Below are 26,307 nucleotides of genomic sequence, written 5' to 3' on the forward strand. Positions count from 1 at the left end.
TTCATAGACCGCCCGCTTCCAGGTGAGCGTCTCACGCAAATGTGCCAGGAAGCTGTGCGGGGAAAAGAGAGCAGGAAATCAGGGCCTCTGTTTAACCTCGATACACTGGCAGGGCTACTTTTAAATGGCAGTCAGGAGCGGTGTGAGGTCTGGGTGTGAATAATTATGATTAGTTCATATGTTTGCTTTCACGTGCGTGGGTCTTTGTTTGCATGACTGAAACAGAGGTTCAGCAAAAGTACGGTAAGGTGATCCATAGCTCTTGCACCTAGTACTGACCGCCCCCCCACTCCGCCGTGCTGGGATCCAAAATAGCCCTAGCTCAAATGCTCAAACCAGCCACCCTCTCCTCTCCTCTTCACTCAGTCTCTCTCCATCCACTTAGAATCTGTCTCTCTCTCGCTCTCCTTCTCTCGCCCCCATTCTCCATGTCGGATTGCTTTCTCTCATCTCTCTGTTTTGTCACCTTTGTTCCGTGCATTCTTGCTACATTTTTTCACTCTGTTTTGTGCCATTCCCTCTTTTGAGAACTTTGCTATCTGCCCCGTTTTTTGTTGTTTTGCTCCTTTCTGTCCCGATTGTGACCCTTGTTTATTATTATTGTTCTTTAATCGCACGTTAGCACAATTCAGCTTCCTGCTTAAAAATGTTGCTTGGGAGATGAGCATGTGTGAGGCGCACATGGTTAACGTTTCTGCCTCCGCACAATCAAGAGGCATTTAAAGTGAGCCACAGCAGAGCGGAGACTTGCTCGTCTTCTAATGTTACCTTGTGCCCAGGGCCACAAGGCCGCAAGATCCCACATAACCACTCGTGCAAATAGCACCATATATAGTGTTTTACACCCCACGTTTGGTGTGGGATGAACATGTAGATTTAGAAGTACGCAAGGCAGAAATATAACCAGGTACTGCTTTTACCGGCGTGCATTTGTTAGCGCGCTTAAGGTGTCAAATGCCATTTACACGGTTAGATTATTTACTGTCATGCGTTTAGTTCAAATCATGTATTTTCTTTAGCACGTTTATGCCGCCTGGAGGAATGTCATCATGTATACTTGGTGCCATGCAAAACTTTCTGCCAGGGCTTTAAACACCACCGCATTAAAATTCAAGATGAACGCAGCCTATCACTTCTTCCCAGCTAGGCTTCCCTGTCAGCCTTTGAACAAACATCTAATAATCATGTTTGTTCTCATATGGGAGATATTCACAAGCTGTAAATCGTCCAGACATCAGATAGGTTTCATGTGTGTATGTTTAAAGAGTCTGATGATACGAAAGTTCCTGAAAAGTGTATTCTTTATCGAAGCAAACATTGCGGGATGTTTCTAGGCAAACCAGACCATTAATTTGCATTTCAATGGCTGCATGGAATACCGCAATGCACGTGCAGGGGGAATTAGGAGAGGAGGGGATGGGCGGGGGTCACTCGTATGTTGATTTGTGGTAATTCATGGCAAACGTTAGGTCTAACTGGTCAGGGTATGCAGTGAGCGAGACCTCACTGTCCCTGCCTTTGTGTTCTGCTGCAGGGATATCCTGCACTGAGTGCACAGTAAAATCATGTGCTGGACGCCAAAAATATAACCTGTGGCTCAATGAAGAGCTGGAACTTGCACAGCACCAATTAGGAGTTCACCAGTGCAATCTCCTTTTGTCCAAGCTATTTTTATATTTATCAACTTTAATTTCTTCTATCACCTCTAGTTTTTCTTATCTGAGGGAGGCTGTGTAATAAGTGGACTTAAGAATGATGAAATGTCCGTTCTGGTTGGTAACTTCAAGTATGTTTATTGAAGATTGAAGTTACAGGTATTAAAGTATATAAATAGCGAACCCCACCAGGAGCAGCCTGTACGCTGCTCAGCCCATAGACCAACTGACTCAAACCATTCCAACATTCTAACTCCAACATTCCAACATACACACACATCCTGGCTGAGCAGCATATTACAACATCTCCCTTCTTAACAATGAAAAAGGGAGAAACTCTAAAAAGGTATAACAAAAAGTCACAGTAAAAGACTTAAGCGAAAACATGGCAAGATATGAAAATTGAAAGAAAACGCCAAGAGAAAATAGTAAGTGGGAAGAAACAATAAGGATCACAGGAGGCACGAAAGACGACTCAACCACCCATCTCCCTTTCTACCATGAAAACAACCGATACACACCCACAACCAAAACAATGAGAAAATAGTGAGTGGGAAGGAACAATAAGGATCACAGGAGGCACGAAAGACGACTCAACCACCCATCTCCCTTTCTCCCATGGAAACAACCGATACACACCCACAACAAAACAATAAGTGACTCAAGTACAAAGATCATGAAAGCTGGCCGGGCCGACACGAAGGAAGTACAAGAGTACAATCAAGAGCGTGAAGAAGAAAACAAGTAGAGCAAAACGCACAACGTGACGCAATAAAACAATTTGCGAGTACAGATGTGGGATGACCACAATAAAAAGATGTGGGACCACACCACATAACACAGCAGAACGTGTGCATAAGATGTGGATATACCACATTAAATAGATATGGGGACACACCACATGAAATAGATGTGGGGACACACCACATAAACAGTCAAACAAATGAATAAGATGTGGATGTACCACATTAAATAAGGTAAATGCAATCTCTAAAAATGTGCACGAAATGTGGTAGTACCACATGAAACAAGACAAAAACATTTTTAAATATGTGCACGAGATGCAACAAGGCAATTTGTAAAAAATGTGAACTAGATGTGGTAGTACCACATAAACAGGGTAAATACAATTTGTCAAAATGTGCACTAGATGTGGTAGTACCACTCGAAATAAGGCAAAAGCAATTTATAAGAATGTGCACAAGATGTGGTAGTACCACATACAACAAAGTAAATGCAATATGAAAACAAATGTGCACGAGATGTGGTAGTACCACATACAACAAAGTAAATGCAATATAAAAAACAAATGTGCACGAGATGTGGTGGTACCACATGAAACAACAAAATATATCGAAATCCTTACTTTAAATAAGACTGTCAGATATCATGAAGTACTTATTTTAAATTTGACTATGTTAAAAATTAGCGTATAGAAATCATGAAGTACTTATTTCAGAAAATGAGAGTAAAGGCATTGTGAGGTACTAATATTAAAAATTAACGTAAAGGAACTGGTGCTAATGCAGGCAAGGAAAGTAACACTTTTCTAGAAACTTCAGGCTGAGTGAGTTCCACGAAGTTGAACTAATGGATCGGAAGGAACCCTCGAAGACCTGCATTTTCAGTGTTTAAATCGCACGGAGTTATATTTTCCTTGTTGAGATGCAGAGATGAAAGAATAACCGCTAGGTGGCACTGTTGATAAAGTGAAAGTACAGTACTTCGAGAAAAGAACCAGCATATCGAAGTAGTGTTGAATGTTCCGTTTTTAAATTGAAAATGAGACAGTACCTGTTGTAAATCCATGAAAGCGCTCCAATGACCTTAAGCAAAACCGATATGAAGTTATAAAACGTCAAAAAACCCATGGAAAGCTTGGCTGGCAAAGACGAGTGGCTGGCAATGATAGTAGTGTGCTGGAAGCTGCTCATGAACTGAAGGCACCAACGCTAAAATGGCGGCACGCCGACGTGAGGAATGCCGGGTGGCTCAAGGAATCACCGTGCATCAAAGCGTGACTGAGTGCTAAGACGAATGACAGGCACACGTCATAGAAGAAGATGAGGGGAGCTCACAAGTGTGCCGGACACAGGTAAGGCTGCACGCGCTATGTTGATCTTGTTAGTAGGCGGCTCGTGCCCATTCAAAAATGAACAGCAACAGTTTAACTGCCATTATGGGAGCACACACTGGGCAAAACGAAAAACACAAAGTACTCACAATATGTGTTCCGTGGACCGCTAGAGTCAATGTCATTCGAGCACATCAGCCTCTCTGAAATACTGTTGCTCCAATCATCACACATGCCAGCCTCGTACCTCATATGAATTCCACATTAGTCACGGATACTTTTCCGGTCAAATAGAAAATAAAATTCCGTGCACAGTCCGCATTACATTACCCACTCCTGACAAGCTGGTAACTAGGGAAGCTCTGTGTGGGTAGCGCGACAGAAACAGCCCTCGTATCAGTTACAGGCAAACAAAACAAAATTCCTACTAACATCCAGTAGATGGCAGCAAATATCAAAATACTGTTCCGTAGACTGCTGTTTAAATTGCCGAGGTGCGAAATTGACGAAACAGATGGCTCTTGAGCTTGTGAAACGGCCTCTTCTCATGTGGCAGGCAGCAGGAACTGTCACTTTTAGACTGGGCCAACGATGTCGGAGGAATGGCTGCCAGTAGAAAGGAACACCAAGCAGGGACTTGCACTCTCGCGTTGTGGGCGACCGGTGGGAGGTCACTGGTGGGGCTCTTGGTGCAAGTAAGCTTAAGCTGCTTTTTTGAAAATTTCCTTTATCTCGAAGTTTCTTGATCTTGAAGTTACTTGAGGGATGAAGAGCAAGGTCTTTCCAAACGTCGTCAATTGTGGGGAATAGAAATAACCCCACTCCTGACACCAATTGTAATAAGTGGACTTAAGAATGATGAAATGTCCGTTCTGGTTGGTAACTTCAAGTATGTTTATTGAAGATTGAAGTTACAGGTATTAAAGTATATAAATAGCGAACCCCACCAGGAGCAGCCTGTACGCTGCTCAGCCCATAGACCAACTGACTCAAACCATTCCAACATTCTAACTCCAACATTCCAACATACACACACATCCTGGCTGAGCAGCATATTACAGGCTGTAATATCGGATCATGTTTCAGCAGCACTGCTTCCCCCATTAGTGTCCAGCTGCCCCTCTCGAGGCTTGCCTCTCACAGGTCAAGGACCCCCACACCCAACAACAGTAATACATGAGTATTTTGAACTCTGTGCATGTTTTACTTAAAGCTTTTCAACTTCTAAAAAAGGTCATTTAGCCCAATAGACTAGATGCCAGTGCTCCATAAAAACCTCTGTAGGCAGCTGCCTCAGGGTACCACCTCAAAGGGCAAATGCAGAGCACCAGACTGCAATGAAGAAGTTTAAAAATTGCCCTGCGTCTTTGGAAGAGTGATCGCCCAAGTGGCAAACTAAACATTTTGCCGGTAGTTCTAGAAATACTTGCGGCAAGCAGACCAGATTGCACGTGCCAGGGCCCATTTTACCCATGCCAAAGTTAAATGAAGTTAAGCAGCTGAAAGGGAGAGGAGGCACCCTGGCCAGTTATACCTAGCTATATGGTATATTGCATCTGAGTTTGATATGTATTCAGTGTTCTGTTTAATGTGTTCTGTTGGTGTTGTTTGCTGCCTAAAAATACAGTTGTGCCAGCCTCAACTTAAAAGTAATAGTAACAACCCTAACATCTTCATGACTTGTACACACAAGTGCAGGTGCTGTATTTGTGCAGTTGTGTACCATTTATGCCACTGTTTCCCAAACTGTGAGTCGCGGCCCACTGGTGGGCCGCAAGCTGGTTTTTGTTGGTTAACAACAGTCCAAGCAAAAAATAAAGATGTATTAACCTCTTCTGTGCCCATGACGAGATAGTCTCGTCATGGAGCACGGTCGCGCTGTGCCCATGACGAGACTATCTCGTCATGAACCCCACCCACTAATGTAACGCCCGGCACAGGAGGGGGAAAGGGCGTGGCACAGAAGGGGTTAAGATTTGGTGCCCCCCCCACCCCCACATTTGTCTCTAGTTGCGCCTCTGACTCAGAGTGTCCCACAAAAGCGTGTAAAGTGAACGAGAAATATCCAATGCAAATAAAAGCCACTAATTGTTTGGGAGACTCTGCAGGAGCCGATCTTGGGAAGAAGGGTCAGCGTTTAAGTTAGTGTTTCACTATGATGGCTATTTATTGCCATCACATAAACAAAGTAAAAAAAAGCATTTGCAATGCAATAGGTCTCGCATTTACACGAGTTTCAGCTATTGGTATTATAAATGACTGTGTTTTATTTATGTTTTTTATATTAAAAACATTAATAAAAAAGGCATTGTCATTTACAATGCGAGAGTTTAAGTTATTGGCATTGTAAATGACCATGCCATTTATTTATCTGTTTTCAAAACCAGCACATTGATAAAAGGTTTGGTATTTACAATGCCAATGGCTCAAACTTTTGAAAATGCGAGACCTATTGCATTGCAAATGCTTGTTTTAAATTTGTTTTTCTGTTTTATATATCGCGAACTCTACCCGAAGGTTTTGGAGACTTTACATGACCACCAGTTACGTTACACAAGGACACATTCCGTTTTTATGGCCCTTCCCGCATTCAGGGCGGTAGGAGTCCTGTGTGGCATACCTTTCTCGAGACAGGCTGTTATCACCGCCCGGTCCCTACTCCCTGCGTATCTTCCTTCCAAGAAAGCAGCAGGTAATATCCACGCTCGCCAAGCTAATTCTAGCACCCATCGACTGTCAGAAGGAGCGGACAATGGGAGTTCGGACTCCACAGCCAATCCGTACTGTAGAATTCTGTATGACGCACTAGGATTGGTTGGGGTGCCCATTGCGTCAATGAAGTCGTCTTACACTTTAGCTGCAGCACACACTCATAGACCACGCCCAGGACGTGTTCAGGCTTACGATTGGTTTTTATGCGACCCGGAAGTAGTAAAATTACGGACGAATGATATGGGTTAAATACATAGGCAGTCGGGTTATGGACGTGAGGGTGAATTCATGGACTGTCAGTGTAAGTAGTGGCTAGCTAGTCACCGTAGTATGCATGCCGTTAGTACTGGATGTTGCCAGCACTGCCACCCCATTGTGTCTTGTCCCGGCTCTACCATCAGTCATCCGATATGAGTCTTGCTCTTTGGCGCGCTCTTTCTGACTCTTAACCCCAATCTAAATCCTTCTTGTGTATCCCAGTCGGTCTGCCCATACTTGTAGTTTATTAACACTACTCGTGCCTCTAACCACTCTTCAACTGCGTCAGTTCTTCTCGTTAAATTATTTAGAACAAATGGCAAGGGGTGAATGTTTTTGGTATTTTTTTTATATTCTATTGTAACCATTATGGAACTTTTTCTCATGGGAGTTTTGATTTAGGTTTGGAGTAGACATGATCCGTAGCAGTCTTTTCTTAGGTGGCTGTAGGTGTGTCACGCAACATTAGGGAACTATAATACAGCCTGCATAAACTACAACTGCCCGACTGCTGCTATGGTTTGAGTGTGGGCCAGGAGGGTAATATATTGTATTATGTAATTGCATGTGTACAACGCTTCTACTCCTATATAGCAATTAAATCATTTTATGCCAAGTAGCATGGTGCTTCGGATCCCAAGGTGAGGGATTTTTCAGTGGTTATTTATTGTTAGGTATTTGGATTAGTCTTATGCTCTTATGGAAACAATTTTGCATATGCTCCGGCTTTTACGTTGTGCATTAAATTAATGGGAGTTGTGTGTGCTCTTTGGTAGGAGGAGGGTATGTGAATTTTTGAAAGTGGGTGGCCGTACCGGCAGATAAACTACATGAGATTAGGTATTGTTAGGTTTCAGAGGTATTACTTTTGAAATAGAGGTTGTGATATTTGCAAAAAGGTGTGTGCATTTTGCATAAATAAAATGGGGATTAAGGCAACGTTTTAAGTCCAGGGCAGTTCTCATCGGATACAGAGTAGGTTTTTGTTTTGACATTGCATGCAACAGTCTGAGATTGCAAAACTTTAGTAAGAAACAACCTTATTTGCGCATGACATGGTGCTTATATTGGGTACCTTTTGATAATTGCTAGAATCGGGCAAACGGGCTAGCCCCCTCAAAAGACTACAGCTTAGTAGGACATTACTTTAACAAGAACAGTTGCTCAGTTCATGGGCTGGAAGTGTAAAGTAATGACTAGGAGCACATAGTTGGAAATGTACAGAGGTTTAGATTGCACTGGAAAGGCTGCGTAACCTCATGATCATAGCAATGTTTGAGCGTTTACGGGGTAAATATTGCAGACATCAAAAAGGAGATTATGGAAATACTGGAGCGGGTGTCTTATGAGGTTCACTCTCCAGGTTCGTCTCACATTATTAATTACAAAAGTGAACAAGTATCCATTTGAGATGCCCCTGGATGTGCATGGCACAAGAGGGAGTTCACAATAGCTTCCCTAGACAGTGGAAGTGTAATGCTTGTATTTCTGTTGCTGGAGGGTGGAGACCAAGACATTGAAGTGAGGAGAATATAGACAGGGCTCTTCTCAGTAAATTCCATGAGCCGTTTTAGGAAGGATCTGTTGATTATTTTTCCCTGAGCATTGCCATTTGGTGGATGGTACTACTGAAAGGTGGGACTGTAGTTTGTCGTAGAAGGTGAGGACATTTCTAGGCCAGGCATGCTCTTGTACTTCCCCAATTGTTGCTTCAGAAAGGTTCATGACAGCCAGGTAAAGAGTTCTAATGCTTCATTTTGCCTGTGTTGTGGGTATTCCTACTTGGAGCCAGCTCCACTTGTACCTGCTGTGAGAAGCCTCAGCCTTAACAGATGCAGTAGTTTGCTATCACTTTTTGATGGTGTCAAGCAGTGGCATGCTGACTATCGCTCACAGCCTGTGGTATGTTGGGCATTTTGGAGGCCTTCTGTCCTTTGTACACAGCTGCAGTTTCCTTTTACATAAATCAACTGATTCTCAGTGGATATGGGGCTTCCTTTCCCTGGACACACACCTGCTCCAGCCTCCCTTTACAAGTCGGGGAGGGGTGATTTAGAACCATCTCTACCTAGCCTAATTGCTATATTGTGCAAAATAAAAGCATACACACAAACAAAAGCCACTACATACTCCTGAACAGTTAATTTCTGTGCAGACCGTTGCACATCAGCCTCTCAAGTGTGTATTCTTTAATAATGTTACGCCGAACCAACAACAAAGCCACATTTATGTTGGCTTCAGAACTCGTTTTAACCCATGGACATGTGAATTATCATTGACAGGTGAGAGTGAAACACAGAAGAACGTGTTGTCTTGTCTTCCATTCAGGATTTCGCTTTGATCCAAACTGATATAGCATTAAAGCATTGTTTTCCTTCCCTGCTAATCATTAGAAAGAAAACATGTTAGGCATGTAATTTAAATCAATTAATAGTAATATTCTATTTACGTAGCCTAGAAACAACAACAGTATGCTATATTAAAGAACTACTTTTTTGGGAAATTATAAATAGTCCCTTTTTAAAGGATGGTCATATCCCTGAGCTGACGTCCTATGTCAATTGCACGGAGTGGATAGAACACTTTTCTAACATTTTTAACCCAGATAAGGTTTTCTTAGATCAGTTTTTATCAAATGATTCTATTTGGCCTTTTATGCCATTAATGATCGGCGTCGACGAGGTGCGAGAAGGGATGGTAAACAGTAAAGGGGGCAAGGCACCAGGTCCGGATGGTGTTCTGATTGATTTATATAAAGACGAAATGGATCTCTGGGCACCAATCCTGACAAGAATTTTTAATGCTGCATCTGAGTGGAATTTTCCGAAATCATGGGCTGAATCATTGATTGTCCCCCTACATAAGAAGGGATCACGATCTGAAGCATGTAACTACCGTCCTATTTCATTGTTAGATTCTTCAATTAAAGTACTAAGTAGGGTGCTTTTAAAAAGACTGGAAGATTGGGCTGCAGATTCAAATGTATTGACCCCAGTTCAATACGGGTTCAGGAAAGGCATTGGGACTATCGAGCAATGCCTTAATTTGGATTCGCTTATCAATAAATATACTATAGTGAAAGGAGGTAATTTGTTTTTATGCTTCGCTGACTTGAGCAGCGCATTTGATCTAGTGGACCACTCGCTCCTTTGGTCAGTACTGCTCGACCTTGGAGCACCGGAGGAAATTGTATTCTTTCTAGCAAGGCTATACGAAAAACTCTCTTGCAGTGTACGCTACGGGCCCACTGGCGAGCGAACTCCCTTCTTTACTGTGCGTAGAGGCATAAGGCAAGGATGTGTTATGGCACCCTTTTTATTTTCTCTTTTTATTAATCAAATTGCATCTATTTTAAACAACATTCCAGCCGACGCCCCCAAAATTGACAATATGGTCGTTTCGGTATTGTTATACGCGGACGACGCTGTCCTAATTTCCCGCACCCCTTTGGGACTACAACGTCTCATCGACGCTTTTACTCTTTTTATAAATGGCAGGAAATTGCTGATTAATAAATCAAAGACTTTCACTATGACATGCGGTAAAAAATTGAAGTCACCACGCTCCTTTTTTCTAGAAGGTTCAAAGATCCAAGCTGTTAAGACATTCTGCTATTTAGGTATTAATTTTGATGGTAACGGCAAATGGACTAACGAGCAAGTAAATATTGGACATAAAGTAAACAGGAATTCTAATGGTATTTTTCGTTTTGCAACGAAAATAGGGGACCATAGAATAAAGGACATGGTCACCATATATAATGCGAGATGTGTCTCTTCAGCTTTATATGGAGCTGGATTATGGGGTTATTCCTCTACTGCCCAACTCCAGATAAATGAAAACAGTTTCCTTAAACGACTGCTATGTGTCCCGGCTGCAGCTTCCACAGACTTGATTCATCAGGAAACTGGCCTTAAATATATTTCTGATTTGGCTGCAGTACGCCCCCTATTACTATGGCGTGCAATATGGCATAAAAAGGAAACTGCATTCACACATTCTGTAATTAAAGACTGCCTTAAGTTAGATCTATGTCATCGTATTCCGTGGTTAAATTATATTATTTTTTGGTATAACACTTTGTTTGGAATTAATATTCATTCAGAGTATATAATACCTCTTTCAAAGAAGGAAATTAAAGACACTTTTATATTGTATAAGATGGAAGAAAGAAGTCAACAACTTCGGACCCAAAAAACTTTTGTATTTTATAGGCAGCTTAGCCTTAAGAGTGGGCTTCAGTCGTACTTGGTGGATGTGACTAATAAATCGCACCGATTTGTATTAGTACGTTTAAGACTGGGCATTGTACATCATCTAGTATCCTTCCCTGTAATAGGGGTAGGTTCCAATTCAAACTGCCCTTGTGATAACTTCTCTAAACAAAGCTGTTGCCATTTCCTGCTATTCTGCAAGTTTTATGTTTTCTTAAGGAAGTTTTATTTGAAACCTATCCTTTTAAAATATAATATCCGTTTAACAGCAGACGCTATGAACTTATTATGTTCCCTTCAAAGCCCAGACGTCTGCTTCTATGTTGCATCTTTTATTTTGAAGTGTAGAGCTGCCAGGAAATCCATAATTTTATGATTATGAGAAATGCGTTCTATAATGGCTATCATGTAGATGTGTATAAGTTTACTATGATTGTATGGTGGTGCTCTAGATAGCTTTATGTTTTTACATGCTATCTTACACTTAGTTGTAATAACATGTGTAAGGTTATCCTGTTACGTTTGAACTTGTGCATTAATTTTTCCTATGGCATGGGGGTGTCTTCTACCATGTCATGGATTTTATACTTAGGCACACGTCACTTTATTTCTGGTATGGAATGATTCCTAAATTACGGAATTCTTGTTCCTTGAGTAATAATATACTAATGTAAATATGAATGCCTAAATTTTGTACTATGCACATATCACTTTATTAGCAAAGTGGAGTTTATAATCCCGTTTGATTCCAAGTTTACCTTGCAACATCTATTTACTTATTAGCGACATCTGTCGGATTTTATTTTATTTTATCGATGTGTATTTATGTATGGTGCTTTATCACTCCGTGCGAGATACTGGTCCCGGTTCAGTGATCTGTCATTAGATTGTAATTAAGTCTAATATTTGTCATAAATTTTTATTGTATATTATTATGTGTGTTCAGCTTATATGGTTGTATTTATACTAACCGAATAAAAGCTTTTTGACTTGACTTGACTTAAAGAACTACTTAATATTACAGGAACGTGAATCACATTTGAGGGTTTTCTAAAATCAAATAGTTTACTTTGCACTATCAGTCAGGGGCGGCCCCTCCTTTAGACTGGAAGAGGTTGACCCTACAGGAAATCCCCCTTCTCTCCGGCGTCGGGCAATAGAAATCCCTCATCCCTGACAGTTTTTTGCTGAAATACTAGAGCAACAATAAAACAAATTTAAACATAGAGTATTTTGGAAGGTCAGTGGATTAAGTTCATGTCTTAGTGTTGGGAAGATTCACATTTCAGCACTGCCATTTAAATTTAGTTGTTATGGGTCCATGATTTAAGCAGCTAATTTTTAGGAAATAAACAGGCTGACAAAGATCATCACTCGGACAGTGACTATGAATAAAAACCCCTACGCTACTTTCAAATAAATATTGGCTCATCTGGGAGAGAAGTTTTCTTCCATAAACCACTCTATTGATAACCTCGAATTTAATGTAATGTGTATTACTTAATGTTTTTTTTAAAACACATTTTTATTGCTTTTTGAAATAAACAAGGTCCCTGGTACAGGAAACACAGACGTTCAAGTATTGACAGGCTATTCCACCCTGGGAACATGAGTACAATCCCTCCGTTTAGGACATGCAGTGAAAAGGCACAGGTTGACATCACAGAATAATAATCCATAAAGAGAAATCACTTCATCAAAGACGGGGTAACCTTAGCTGGACTGTAAAATTTTTATTATATCATGTGATAAATATTAATATTTATATAATACATGCTGGATTCCATTGCAGTCCCGTATTTCAAATCTTACTTTCCGACTGCTCTGTTAGAGCGTCCTCAGCAATGTGTGAAGCTCCACCAACTGCTGACAACAAAGTAAAAAACTTGAGTCATCGTGGACACCAAGCTCTGATGAATCTTACAAGAAAACTTATTCTTGTCCTTCTGTTTCTTTCTCTGGATCCCCAAACATTTTTCACTTTCAGAGGTTCCCTCCGTGGCTTAGACCACCATGGTCTTTTATTATTTGTGCACCACTGGATACCGACTATAGCACTAAGGCTGCTTCTCCTCTTCTGACTAAATGACTATATTATACAGGTCTTATAAGTACTTAAGTAACTCGCAGTCGTGGAGCTCACTGAGCATCTTTTATTCTGCAGTAAAAATATAGCTCACCTTACCACTCCCCTTGTCTTTCTGAATGCTTTCTCGCAGCTTCGCACTCACAGGGATACACTTTTAGATCAACTTGCACATCTCACCAAGTCTTCTCATACAAGAAACGCTGTATCCTAACATTAAGCAACCATTCACGTGAACCCAAAAACATTCCCCAGCCAGCTATTATTTAAAGCACAAGTCTTATCAATGTAACATCTTCTGTCTTGACAGGGCAACTGTCACTTTACCTTATGTAATCAACAAATAAGAAACACTACTGAAAGAGGGTTTTTTGGCTCTACCCACATATACATTTTTCATTCCTACTGGATTTGATTATATTTGGCAGAAATTGTGTGCATCCTCTGAAAAAGAGCTATTGTATTTGTGAGAAAGTACCCTCTTTCGTGCGTGGTATGCCTCCACTTTTTGCCGAATTGCAGATGTTCTTTGACTAAGTGTGCCCTGGGCTTCTGCTAATCAGGTACCCAGGGCCTATGTTCCTTCCCTAAAAACTGCATTGAAGCCTAAATCCAATTGGCATCTCTTGCCACATGTCAGCCCCTGGTAACTGGTACCACGGGTACCCAGGGCACTGTGAACAGAGAAGGCCTCTAAGGGCTGCAGCACTTATTGTGCCACCCTTGGAGGCCCAGTACCCTGACACTCACACACTGCCTTTGCAGGCTGCGTGTCTTGGTGCAGAACAAAGTGAAGAGTCGACGTGGCACACATCCCTGTGTGCCATGCCCACAAACCACTGCCCTGGCATACATCAGTCACCCCTCTACCTGGGTACCCTATGCCAGTGGTGAGGGTACAGGTGCATGAGCCCTGTACCCCTACAGTGCCCAAGTCCATTCCTGGGCATTGTAAGTGCAGTGCTGCCATTAAGCGTATATGGTGCTGGGAGTTTGTCATCACAAACTCCACAACACCATAATGGCTACCCTGAAGACTGGGAAGTGGCGGGGGGGAAACAATGCGCATCCTGGGACGAGGTGCAAAGCCTCCACTCCCAGGATGGGCAGGGTTCACGAAGGGGAAGCTTCAAAGGCATGCCGCCTTTGTGAGCCTCCCCAGACCATTTGCTGCTTTCAGCAACTGGTCCCCACTGGTTCTACCCCCCACTTTGGGCAAGAGAACCGTCGGGGAAAAACAAATGCGGGAAAGAGGTGTGCCCACCTCTGCCAACTCCACCCCTCAGGTGGGGGAGGTGAGGTGAAACACAACTCGTCCCCACCATCTTGAGGATGGGGGGACCTAGCCACCCAGGGACAGGCTTCTGCCCCCCTCCAACTGGAGGGTGGCACGATAGGGGGTGTACCCACCCCAGGGAGGGACCCATTGGTCCCTGCCCTTACCTACCTGTAACGCCCCTAAATCTAGTATTTAGGGGGCACCCTGAATCTTGCTTCCTCAGATCCAGCCTGACAACAAGAAGGACCGAACAGCCTGGCAGCCAGCTAACAAGAGGATGACGCCCACTGACTTGGCCCCAGCCCTACCGGCCTCTCTCCCCTCAAACCTGCTCCAGCGAAATCCGGGTGTGTCCTGTAGCCAGCAACCTTGAAAACTCTGGAGGACCTGCCTGTCTTCACTTACAAGACTGCTTCTCCCGTGAACACCGGATTTGTTTAAACTGCAGCTTCTTGCTACGGCCGGATATCGTGAATCCAGCCCACTCTGCACCCACCTGAGCTCGTGTGGAAAAACACAACGAGGAGGTTCCCCTGGCGATCCTGACCCGAGATCCGGCGACCCCTGACCTGCCTCAAGCCTCCAGCCGATGCCTGCAGCTTAAATCCAGAAGGCCCCGCTGACCGCAACCCAGATCTTGTAAGAAGATCCGACCCCAAAAGGCACCCCTGCACTCGACGCCCCACAGCCTTGTGTGCCCAAACCAACAGTGCCTAACCAACCCTTAACTTCCTAATTTACCTCTCGAAGTGGTGGTCGCACCCAGAAATCCTTTGTCTCCCTGCCTGCAGTACTTTTGCAAACCGGAGGTTCTCCATTGAAAACAGGGCACCCCACCTCAAAACACACTGCACCCGGCCGCCCTAGTGCCGCTGAGGGGGCACCTTGGGTGCTAATTTGGTTCCCTATTTTCTCTGACCTAAACCCTAGGAGCTTTTCTCCCACAGCCGTGTGGTCTGCTTGCCGGCAGCCACCAACCAGAGGCCCCTATCCTCCTTAGGATAACATTTGGGCCTCAACACGCTGCACCCGGCCGCCCTAGTGCCGCTGAGGATGAAACAAAAGTGTGTCACTGACCCTGGGGGACCCCTGAGTCTAACCCCAGAACCTTAACTCCCACAGACGATTACTCACCTGTGAACCGATAACCTGTTTTTCCTCCATAGGATAACATAGAAACTTTTTGGAAGAAAATTGTCAGTGTAGAGTTTTGAAATCTAAAAATATTCTTTAAAAATCGCACAAATAACCAAAACGTATTTACTCACCTGTTTACAGGAAATGCCCCAGTGCTGAATCCAGGCATCCAGCACGGAGTAAGAAAAGTAACGTACAAAGTAACTTACCTGCAATTTAATGAAAAAGCCAATTTATTCCAATGTACTGTATTTGCTAAGTGTTGCAACCCACTGCATTCCCTGTAAATCGAACAAAGTACAATTTCCATTGCATTTTCAAACTGTTCTACAATCAGCAACTTATTCCTGTAAAGTATTTTATGCTTACCTGCTTGGCTTGCTTGGTTATAAAATAAAACCGTATATGTTTTTTTATACAAAAACAATTGGCCTAGAGTTCAGTTCTTGAGTGTGTGAATTAATTTTCTGACTGAGTGTGTAGATCAAATGCTTAACTGTCCTCTGATACTGCCTTACTGCTCGACCACACTACCACAAATAGAGAGTAAGGTTCTATCTAACTTTAACCTCTGCCTAACTCTGGGGTCACCTGGACTCTATACACACTATACCTCATTTTGGTGTAGTATATAGAGAGCCAGTTTCCTACAGTATTTCACAGATTAAGCTCAGTAAAGTTAGTCTGCGTTTGCTATGGAAACAAGTCAACGATTATGAGACGTTATAACAGCAGTTGGGCTGAATTATTTGTTGTGAAACACCCATGTTCAAGTAGTTTTTATGGGTGGGTTGCTATAATGCTGCATTAATGCCTGTAAACAAGTATTTTGTAATGTAGACCCTAGGTACAGTAAGAAGTGGATTTGCATGGTGTAACCCTTTGAACAATTCAGTAGAAAGGGGTTTTTCATTGTGAACTCTGGCAAATATAGGAAAGGCTTTTACATTGATCCGCTTGCCTTAAAACAAAGTGCGATTACATTGTCAACTCTCTGGCAAATGCAGAGGTAAAGGGCTTTACATTGAGATCTCCTTACTTTATACCATAGGCAGGGACTTTACCTTGTGAACCCTCTAACAAACAGTAGGAAGAGAATATATATTGTGAACTCTGACAAAGGCAATAGTGAGGGAGTTTACGTTGTGAACTCTCTAGGCATGGGTATAGAGTTTACATTTTGTACTATTTGACAAATGCAATAGGAATGAGTTTTAAGTTGTGTACTCAGACAAAAGCAATAGCAAAGGATTTTACGTTGAAAACCCTCTGTCAAATACAGTGAAAACTGATTTTATGTTGTGAATGCCTTGACAAACTCAATAGGAAGGGGTTTTACATTTTTTAACTGTGAGACAAATAAAATAGCAAGGGGTTTTAATTTGTGAGTTCTCCGACAAATGCAATGAGAAGGGATTTACTACATATATTCCTTTGTAGGCCTGACCACAGAAAACGCTTGCCGTATTTTGAATGAGAGGTAATGTTCATGTCAATGTATACTTTGGGTCTGCCTAATTTGTTTGGATTGTGAAAATCCCTTTTTTGTCCAGTAGGCCCATGTGAGAGCTTCGTTGGCTTTTACTTTTAGAGCCTGCTGATGCTCACATTCTAACTCGATCCCTCATAGGTAATTAGGGACAGCCTACATTAATTGGGTAGTTGCCCCTGTGATATTTAGGTTATGTAATTTGTAGTTTTCTAGTTTCTAAATCCGCCTAAAATCTTAAAAATATTCGTGATTTTTGATTATGGTGTATGGGGGTGGCAGAGTGTACCAAGCAGAGAGTGGTAGCTTACCAGTTACACTAAACTACAGACCTCATAAGAGTCCTATCTCTCTCTTGCTCCTGCCCATTGCTGCCAATCTTATTTTTTAACTAAGATTCAGGTTAAACACAGCTCATCTTTTAATGTCCTATTCCAAAGTGGCACGTAGAGACTGATCCTTGCGACTATGTTTCCTCTTAGTCAGTGCTCTTCTAAATGTTTTTCTGCAAACTTTACACAGTGCCAAGAAAGTTGTTCTGGCTGCCCTAATTAAAGATTCTTAAAATTCGAAAATTTAGACCAGCGCTCTTGCACTTGCAACGCCTGCAAAATGAATTAACTTGTATGGTGGTTCATAAGTATATATTGGCTACAGGTAGGTTAAGAAATATGTTTGGCAAATGATTTTTAATCCTTGTCTGCACTTTATATTACTCTTTAGGAAATTATATATTGTCTCTGCAAGATTATTACCCTTATTGTTTACGTGCACTTTTTAAAATCTACAGTGATTCATTGAATTTATTTTTAACAGTTTTTTCTTTTGTGCTTTACTGTATCAATTTTATTTTACCTATGTAATTTAACTACTTGATGTACTTTTTTGGCTTAAAATTACTGAATTAAGTACATTTGATGATAATTATAGTGTTGTATGTTCAGTAAAGTACCTTACAATTTTTAAATACAAAGCAGTGACTGGATTTGGAGATAACTTTGCAAAAGAGATTAGATCAAGTGCGTGTAGTGCTCAAATCCGCTGGCTGCATTCCAAGCTGGAAGGTCAAAAGTAATTAGTATGTACTGATTATCCGCGGTGTACCATATATCTGGGGGCGAAATAACTGTGACTGGCCACATGTGTGCGACCTAAAACTTGTTGAAAAGGCTTAAAGTCCTGGAGCAAATCAATCTGCATTATTGCTGCCGAATTGTTTAATGCTTTCACCCAGATATGATAGACTCTGAATGCCAGCTTTGTCAACTGCATTGTGAACTATCTGTCAAATGCTCTAAGAAGGGCTTTATAATGTAAATTTTAAGAAACTCAAGAGAAAAGGTTTTTACATTGAGAACCCTGTGACAACTACAATAGGGAGAACTTCTCTTGACGACCAGCATAGTTTAACATTGTTTAATATTGTTTAACACTAAGACCATTTGACACAGATCTCTAAGTGAGGCAGTTGTAGAGAGATCTGTTTCACCGTGCATATTTGTAATGTTATGTTTAATATTCAGTTGTGTAAATTAAAGTAGTTTTTTGTTTAACAGTAAAAACCCTGTACATTAAGGATTACTGTACACTTTGTGTGAAATTCCTTAATTATTGTTTACCATCTATAGTTGCTTTATTTAGTTCTTTTGCCTTCACTTTTTTTTTTTTTTAGCTACACTGCTGATTATTTAATTCCTGATTAGACATTCCTTTTAACCTTCAGGGATGCCTTTCCTCTATCACATGTTTGCTGACCAAATACCTTTTTGAATTTGAATACTGATAAAACAAAAGTCTTGGTTCAGTCTTGGACTTCGACCTCTGCTATTATGACCAAAAATGTTGCCATTACTGTCAATGCTGATATTCTTTTTATCTGAATGTTAGCAAGATCTCTGCTACATATTACTCCCCTTTTTGAAGAGCGTATGTACATTTCTTTCTTGCATCTGAGTTGAAGAGAGAAGGTTGGTGATCCGGGCAATTGCCTCATACTGTTTGGACTATAGGAATGGAGTCTTTCTTGGCTTCCTGAAATATCTTATTTGTCGCCTTCAGATTGTGCAAAATGCAGCTGCCACAGCTTTGACGTAATTTTCCTCAGTGCATTTTGTTAAATCCCAGCTGAATCTCCTTCACAGGTTACCCATGAATAAACGGATCTGGTTTTAAGATGCATTACATGATGTACAAGGCACTTGCTGCACTTGACCTGAGCATCTCCACTCTCATCTGCAGCCCTAAATGCCCTCCCAGTTGCTTTATTCCTCTTCTCAGGCACTCGGGTAGTGCCCATATTACCTCAAACCAGAGGAGGCAACCTCTTTCTTGGATCTCGTTTCTATTCCCAGTATGCCAAAGGTAAAAGACTGCCCATGTGAATGCAGCACATTAAAGCTAGAACTATTGGCATCACCAGCGCTTTTTTGACTTTAAGGTGATCTATCTGCTGCATTACATTCTCAGTGATAGCTTACACTTCTCACTGACACTTCCTAACTAGGGTGAAGATATGACCAAATAATGCAAAATACTCAATATGATTTCTCTTAACCATGTGTAATTGTATGGAACATACCCCTTCGTTAGAACCTGTGCAAAAAGTGCTCATTGCACCGTGAATACAGTGCTCAATAATTGTGCAGGCGTTGCACACAAAAGAGGTGAATCCCAATAAATGTAAGAAACGGAGGAAGCAACCTAATTGCACACGCAGATTCCAAAATAGCGATGATATGGAAGTCCAAAGATAAACATGGTATTTCTGCAAATATGGGTCATCCAGTGAAAGTCTGTGTCAGCCAGGTAGTTGTTGATGGCAATTTCGAACCATATCTCATTAAATGGTCATCAGGACAGGGAAAATTTAGACCAAGCACATTAAAACAAATGCCGCATCAAAGAGGGAGACTAAAATGTTGTAGCAAACCATCCCCCTACACCCTCAGTGTTGCTCTCTATTTCCTGTGGGCTTCTCCGTTCACCACTCAATGTTATGCTAACCCTTATGTACTCCTGCAATGCTGTCTCGCCCATGTGCTCCCCCCACCCCCATTTCTACGTTGCTCTTTTTTGCTTGTTTGCTTCCCCCATCTGTGCCCTCCTTGTTGCTTTCCCCCCCATCCTTGCCCCCTGTGCCTCCCTGTGTTGCTTCCTCCCCTGCATCCCCATGGTGCTTCCACCCACACTGCTGCTTCTATCCACACGTGCTTTAAAAAACATGTTTAACACTTTATTATTTTTTAATTTGTTTTTTTAGGTACTGATCCAACTCTGATCGGTAACTACAAAGAAAAAATAACCGCTGAGTTCTGTAGATGTGCTTGTGTGATACACTCCCTAACAAAATGGCAAAGTGGACCACATCAGTTGTGTTGGCGTAAACCATTGGCACAGCCAATAAGTTCCAAAGGCAGGACTGATAGACTTTGCCAGGCCATGTTTCCTTGAAGCAGAAATGGTATTGCCCTAGTTTGCAAACCGGCTGAGAGCAGAATCATTGCTTTCACTGCAGAAAGATTTTCCCGTTCTTTTCCAGTCCATAACCAGCAAAAAGTGAAGACTTTCAGCATTTTAAAACCATCAATAGAGCTTGCCATTTGTTTTAAATGTTCACATAGGACCTCGGGGAATGAAAATAAGTGAACCACAGTTCATCTCTACTTTAACCCTCCTTGGGTAGTTTTATTCACTTCTCTACAGACCTTTAATCAAGACTGATTTGCATATAGCTGGGTCTGAACAGAGGTGGCGAAGTGGATGATGGATTCAACCCAGAACTGTGACTGGGGGTGAGTGTCTGAAAAGTTTCACCACTCCGTCTATCATCTCCTTGTGTTTGATTTATTTTAATAAACCATACAATGTCTGGTGTACTTCATTTTTCAAAATCTACCTTTTCCTACACCATTGCATGCTGTATGTTTTGACGTAAAAACATCCCCACTTCAGCCATTACAAAGCATAGTCTTGTAACAGTGGAGCAGATGTGTAGATTCTGTGTTCAGTCTAAAAAGCACCTGCTTGAAAACATGAAGTGTTTACAAACATATGCTTTTTAACCCCTTCGCTGCGGCGGGAATTCTGCCGCAGCGCTGGGGGGTGTGGGGGGGCAGCGCGGTGGCGCTGTGCTCATGACGGAGCCACTCCGTCATGAGCCATGGTTGAGCTGTGCTCATGACTCCGCCCAGTTGCATTGTCCCCCCGCGCAGGCGGGGAAACAGCGTCGCGTGGGCGGAGCGGCCGCCAACGGTCGCGGCATGACGGAACCGCTCCGTCATGAGCACACGGCAACAGTGGCTCATGACGGAGTGGTTCCGTCATGAGCGGGGAAGGGGTTAAATAGGGGTTCCTGTTTCTCGTTTAACAGATTCCCATCCTCATATTTGATCTTCGATTGGGGATTTGTTTCTGCTTCCCTCCTGTGAAATTGTCCAGCATTCATACTGTTTTTGGATCTTGATTTAATTTCAAAGTTTCATGCTGGAGGTCCTGGGGGATCTCGTTAAATATCCTATTAAAAAGAATCGCATTTCGTCAGCCACAGAGAAATAAACGTGAGGCAGGCTATTGAATCTTTGATCTCTAATTGAATTGTTTGAGGTGAAATTCCCCAGTTACCTCTTAGTTGCCTTTTTCACAACTGTCTAAAGTAAATTTATAATCTTCGTACAAGAATTAGTCTGTAGTTGCTCAACAGGTTTATGACTTTTGAAGCATTTAAAAACTGTTTTTATATCTAACTTTTTCTCGTAGCATTGTTATTGATTGTATTTTTTGTGTTTAACATTATCTGCGGATAGGCCTTTCTGAATTTCAAATTTGAATGAAACCTCTTAAAACCTGGCTCTTCCACGGCTGGACGTGTTTATGGTTCCTGTTTGCCTGAACCAATCACTGCCAGGACACTCTTGTTGAGTAGCTGTGCGCTTTACAAGTACGCTCATTCATTGATTCTACAGTAAAACCAAGAAAAGTAGTTCAGTAAAAGCTAGTCTAGAAACCAAACACTTATATTTTCGTGTTTAGTGTCTGCAGACATTATCCCCCAGACTCTGTTTTTTAAATTATTTGTTTGCTAAGCAAGAAATCAAAGATGTTCCGTACAACTAGAACATCTTAAAAATCATTTATACTATTCCTAGTAAATGGGGGGGGAGGGTGGGGTTGGGGGGGGGGGGTCTTCAATAGAAATTTCTGAGGTCTCCTACAATAGCCTTTTCCTTTTTTGTGTATTATTTCTTTGATTGTTGATACTCACATTACGTAATATGCTGTATTTGTACAGTGTATAATAAACATTGGCTTTCACAATTTGTGCTATAATGCATTTTATGGTACACTTTACATTTTGTCAAGCAGTGTACTTCATTTTACTTTAACAACAGCAGCGTAATCTGTAGTCTAACGGCAACCAATAACAGCAGATGTACTTTAACATACTTTGTGCGCTCATAACTCATTTTTTCAAGAAAGAAATTAACAGGTAGTCTTAAATTAAGAACTTGCAACATTTTCCAGCTTTGGTTTCGCATGTCTTCTATGTGATGGGCACTGGGTGCATGTAAGTTTGCCGGGTGTGTCAGTCCTGGCTGGTGTCCTGCCGAGGGGCAAGCTCTAAGGTCTCCTGAAATAGCTTGTGATTTGCAACATGAATTTTATTTTTAACATGTGCTTGACTGCCTAATTGTTTTGCACCTGTGCTGTGAATAGCGTAGTTAAAAGAATACATTGTATTTATTTAGATGATAAAGTGAGGTTCTAAATCTTTTGGAGAGCCCAGCCTCCAGTGAGAGCTGTAAAGGAGGGTGCAGTTAAATATAAATGCATTATTTATTGGCTGTGCAGCTCCTTCCACCATTTTGCCTCTTGGTCCATTATAGCAAAACAGCAACCAAGAACTACTGTCAAATTGTGAAGGTAATGGATGTGTTTTAGGGAATTGGCTAACATGGATGTGCATGTCAGTATTTTCAGGGACAAGCGCAGTGTGCTTCGTCATCTCTTGTCCTGTATTGACAAACACCAGGTACTGGTAGAAGTCTTCTTAGCTTTTGAAATGCCAGTTATCAGAAGTGGACCGAGCAATTTGATATCCAGTCTTTGCAATAGGGGCATTTTCTTTAGAGCAGAGACTCATTCATTTTCTGGTGTGCAATACAAAGAGAATTTAATGACGGCTGATTGTTGCTTTTTTTCCTTTTAAATTTGGCCACTAGTGAAAGACAGTTAAACATAATCCCATTGTTTAAGGTGGGACAATTGTGTTGCGGGCTGCGGGGATGTATTGCCACTTCAGAGAAAGTAACAGGAAAGACCCATCCTGAGCCAGTTGTCTAATCTACATTTGACAGTTCTGATAAACTGTAGGAAAGTGCTCCTTTTTGCATGGTTACTCCCCCCCCCCCCCCCCACCCCACCCCACACTTTTTAACTGACATCTGATGCAACCTAACTTGATGTGCCCTAGATACCTGCCTATCAGGCTCCCCTGGCCTGTGTTATTTCCCAAAACTGTACCCCCAATTGGCACATCTGCTGCCACAGGTAAGCCTCTTCTGAAGGGTACCAAGGGAACTGTGACCAGGGAAGGCCTCTTAGGGCTGCAGCACCTATTGTGCCACCCTTAGAGGCCCTGTACCTTAACACACACATACTGCCATTGCAGAGAAAAGTGAAGAGTCGACTTGGCACACATCCCTGTGTGCCATGCCTACAACCCACTGCCTGAGGCCTAGGCAAGCCACCCCTCTAGCAGGGTGCACTAGCCCGAAGGAGAGGGTACAGCGGCATGAGCCCTGTACTCCCACAGTGTTTGTCAATTCTGAGACATTATAAGTGTAGTAAACCATATAGAGTATATGGTCTGGGAGTTGCACCCCCCCCCTACTTTGCGCAGGAGAATCTGGGGAGGGGGGGCCAGCTAGGAGGAGAGGTGTGCCCACTTTTGCCAACCCCACCCCTGAGGTGGGGGAGGCGTGGTGACGCACACAGCTGTCACCTCCATCTAGAAGATGAGGGGACTGAACCAATCTGGAAGAAGCTCATGCCCCCCTCTCACTGGAGGGTGGCATAATAGGGGGTGTACCCACCCCAAGGAAGAGACCCACAGGTCCCGACCTGCACACCCCTGTTAACGCCCCTAAATCTAGTATTTTTGTGCAACCCTGAACCTTCCCTCCTCAGATTCGAGGAAGAAGGACTGAAGATCTGTGCCGACCCAGGAAGAAGACACCTACCGGCCACCCCATCTTCGACCTTCCTACAGCAAAGTACCCGGCGTGTCCAGCAGCCCCCCAGAGCCCGGAAGACCTGCCCCTCACTCACCTTACATACTTTGTCTCCCCTGAGCACTTGATTTGCTCAACAAAGACTTGAATCTGGATTCCGGTGACTCTGTGATTCTGCACCCGACGCCCACGGCCTGAGTGGCCCAACACCACGATGAGACCTTTCCGACGATCCTGACCTGGGATCTGGTGATTCCCCCGACCTGCCTCCAGACGACGCCTGCAGCCTCAACCTGAAGGGTACCCCCGACCGCCAGAAGACACCTCTGCACCCAATGCCCCACGGCCTTGGGTGGCTCAACCGATGGTGTCCAGGCCCCCCCCTCTTCCCTGGAATCCAACTTACCTCTCCAGCCGGTGGTCGCCTTCAGGAAACCTCCCTGCCCGAACCTGCAGCAGCTTTGCCAAAGCGAAGGTCTCCATTGAGAGGCATAGGGTCCCTGACATCTTCTTGGCACCTTGCACCCGGCCGCCCCAGTGCTGCTGGTGGTGCTGTTCTGATTGTTCGCCCCTGCAGTGCTGACGTTAAACCCAGGAGTTTTACTCGCGCACCCGAGTGGGCTGCTCATAAGCCGCCCCTCACCGAAGGCCCCCTTAGCCCCACTGGCTAACATTGGGCCACTGCACTCGGCCGACCCAGTGCCGCTGATGGTGCAACTCAAGTGTCAACCTAGACCGTGGGTAACTTTGGTCCTGATCCCCTAAACTCCCACTTGTAAGACGTTTACTTACCTGTGAAACTGATAACCATTTTTCTCCCATGGGAACCCATGTTATAAAATTTTTGGCCTAAAATGTCCAAAGGGTTGAACTGTTTTGTATGGGGAAAACAGTAACGTTAACTCAATCCAAGAAAAGTCTTACCTTGTATTGTGAGATCCATATGTGTGGTATCTAGACATACCACCCCCAATACTTAAAGTAATTGTAAAGTATTCTCAAAGTAATAATTGTATAATGTAAATGGCTTTTTGAATTCATACCAACCTGTAACTATTGCAAATTCAACCACTTAAGTATACTTTTTTTTTTTTAATTTTCATATACCTATCCAATTGGTCGGGATTCAGTTTGAGTGTGTGTCTTCAGTCTTGATTGAGTGAATACAATAAATGCTTGACACCCCCTCTGGATAAGCCTAACTACTCACCCCCACTACCACAAAAAGAGCTGTTAGTTCTTACCTAATTTAGCCTCTGCTATACCTCTGGAGACTCCCTGGACTCTGTGCACTCTATACCTCACTTTGGTATGATATATACAGAGACAGCTTCATACATAATCAGTTTAAGAAAATCTTAAAAATTGAACGATGTTTGCTGAATGAAAGATCAACATGAACCACATTCAAGATTTGGTAATTGTAACTTCGAAATGTACGAGTAACTCAGGATTTGTCACAGTCTTACTGTCCGGTAAGGTCCTTAGGACTTGTCTGCAAATGAAGGGCCAGAATAATGCTGGGGAGCTTTCAGTTTGTTGTGTTACATCAAGTCCTTGGCTCACAGTGGCTCCTGCTCAACAAGATAATCACCTTTAAGCTCCTCACACATGTCTACAAAGCTCTCCACAACATAGGACCAGCATACCTGAAACACACCTCGCATCCCACATACCTGCCAGACAACTCTGTTTCACCCAACAAGACCAAGAAGTACCTAAAGACTTGGCTCTTCGAATTATCCCTTATGCTCAGAGGGACCAGCAACCCCCCCCCCCCCCCCCACCCCACCCCAGTGCCTTGAGACCCCCATGGGTGAGTAGTCCCTCTTTATAAACCCTAGATTGATTGATTGAGACATCTGGATTCATTAGACATGTAAATTCTTAACATGCAAACTGTACTTTACTTGGTACAGTTTACTATAATGAATTTTACATTGCTTGGCTTGTGTTTCTGGACCTAGCTTAAGAGCAATTGTTACCTGTTGGCTGCTGATTTGTTTTTGTGTACAAGCATATTCAGTTTTTCGTTTCCAGAGAACAATAGAATATGTTCCGTTTGCTTGAAATAGCATCTCAAGTTGATACCTGTCTACATTCAAGAAATATTAAAATGTGAAGTGATCTTTATTATGTAAGGAAATGGCTCGGTTTGCATTGTCACACCCAGT

At 42.7% G+C, this 26,307-nt stretch overlaps 1 protein-coding gene across 3 annotated transcripts in view; it reads left to right on the plus strand.

Annotated features, from left to right (window-relative positions):
* Nucleotides 1–6,637: 6,637 nt before the first annotated feature.
* Nucleotides 6,638–26,307, plus strand: part of OSBPL8 (oxysterol binding protein like 8) — a 939,874-nt gene continuing 920,204 nt past the window's right edge. For all 3 annotated transcript variants that reach the window (XM_085653858.1, XM_085653857.1, XM_085653859.1), the window contains exon 1: nucleotides 6,638–6,742. The gene's annotated coding sequence lies outside the window, so the exon portion shown is untranslated. The remainder of the gene's footprint in view (nucleotides 6,743–26,307) is intronic.

This window comes from Triturus cristatus, chromosome 4_1 (genome assembly GCF_964204655.1).
Source record: "Triturus cristatus chromosome 4_1, aTriCri1.1, whole genome shotgun sequence".
Taxonomy (NCBI): domain Eukaryota; kingdom Metazoa; phylum Chordata; class Amphibia; order Caudata; family Salamandridae; genus Triturus; species Triturus cristatus.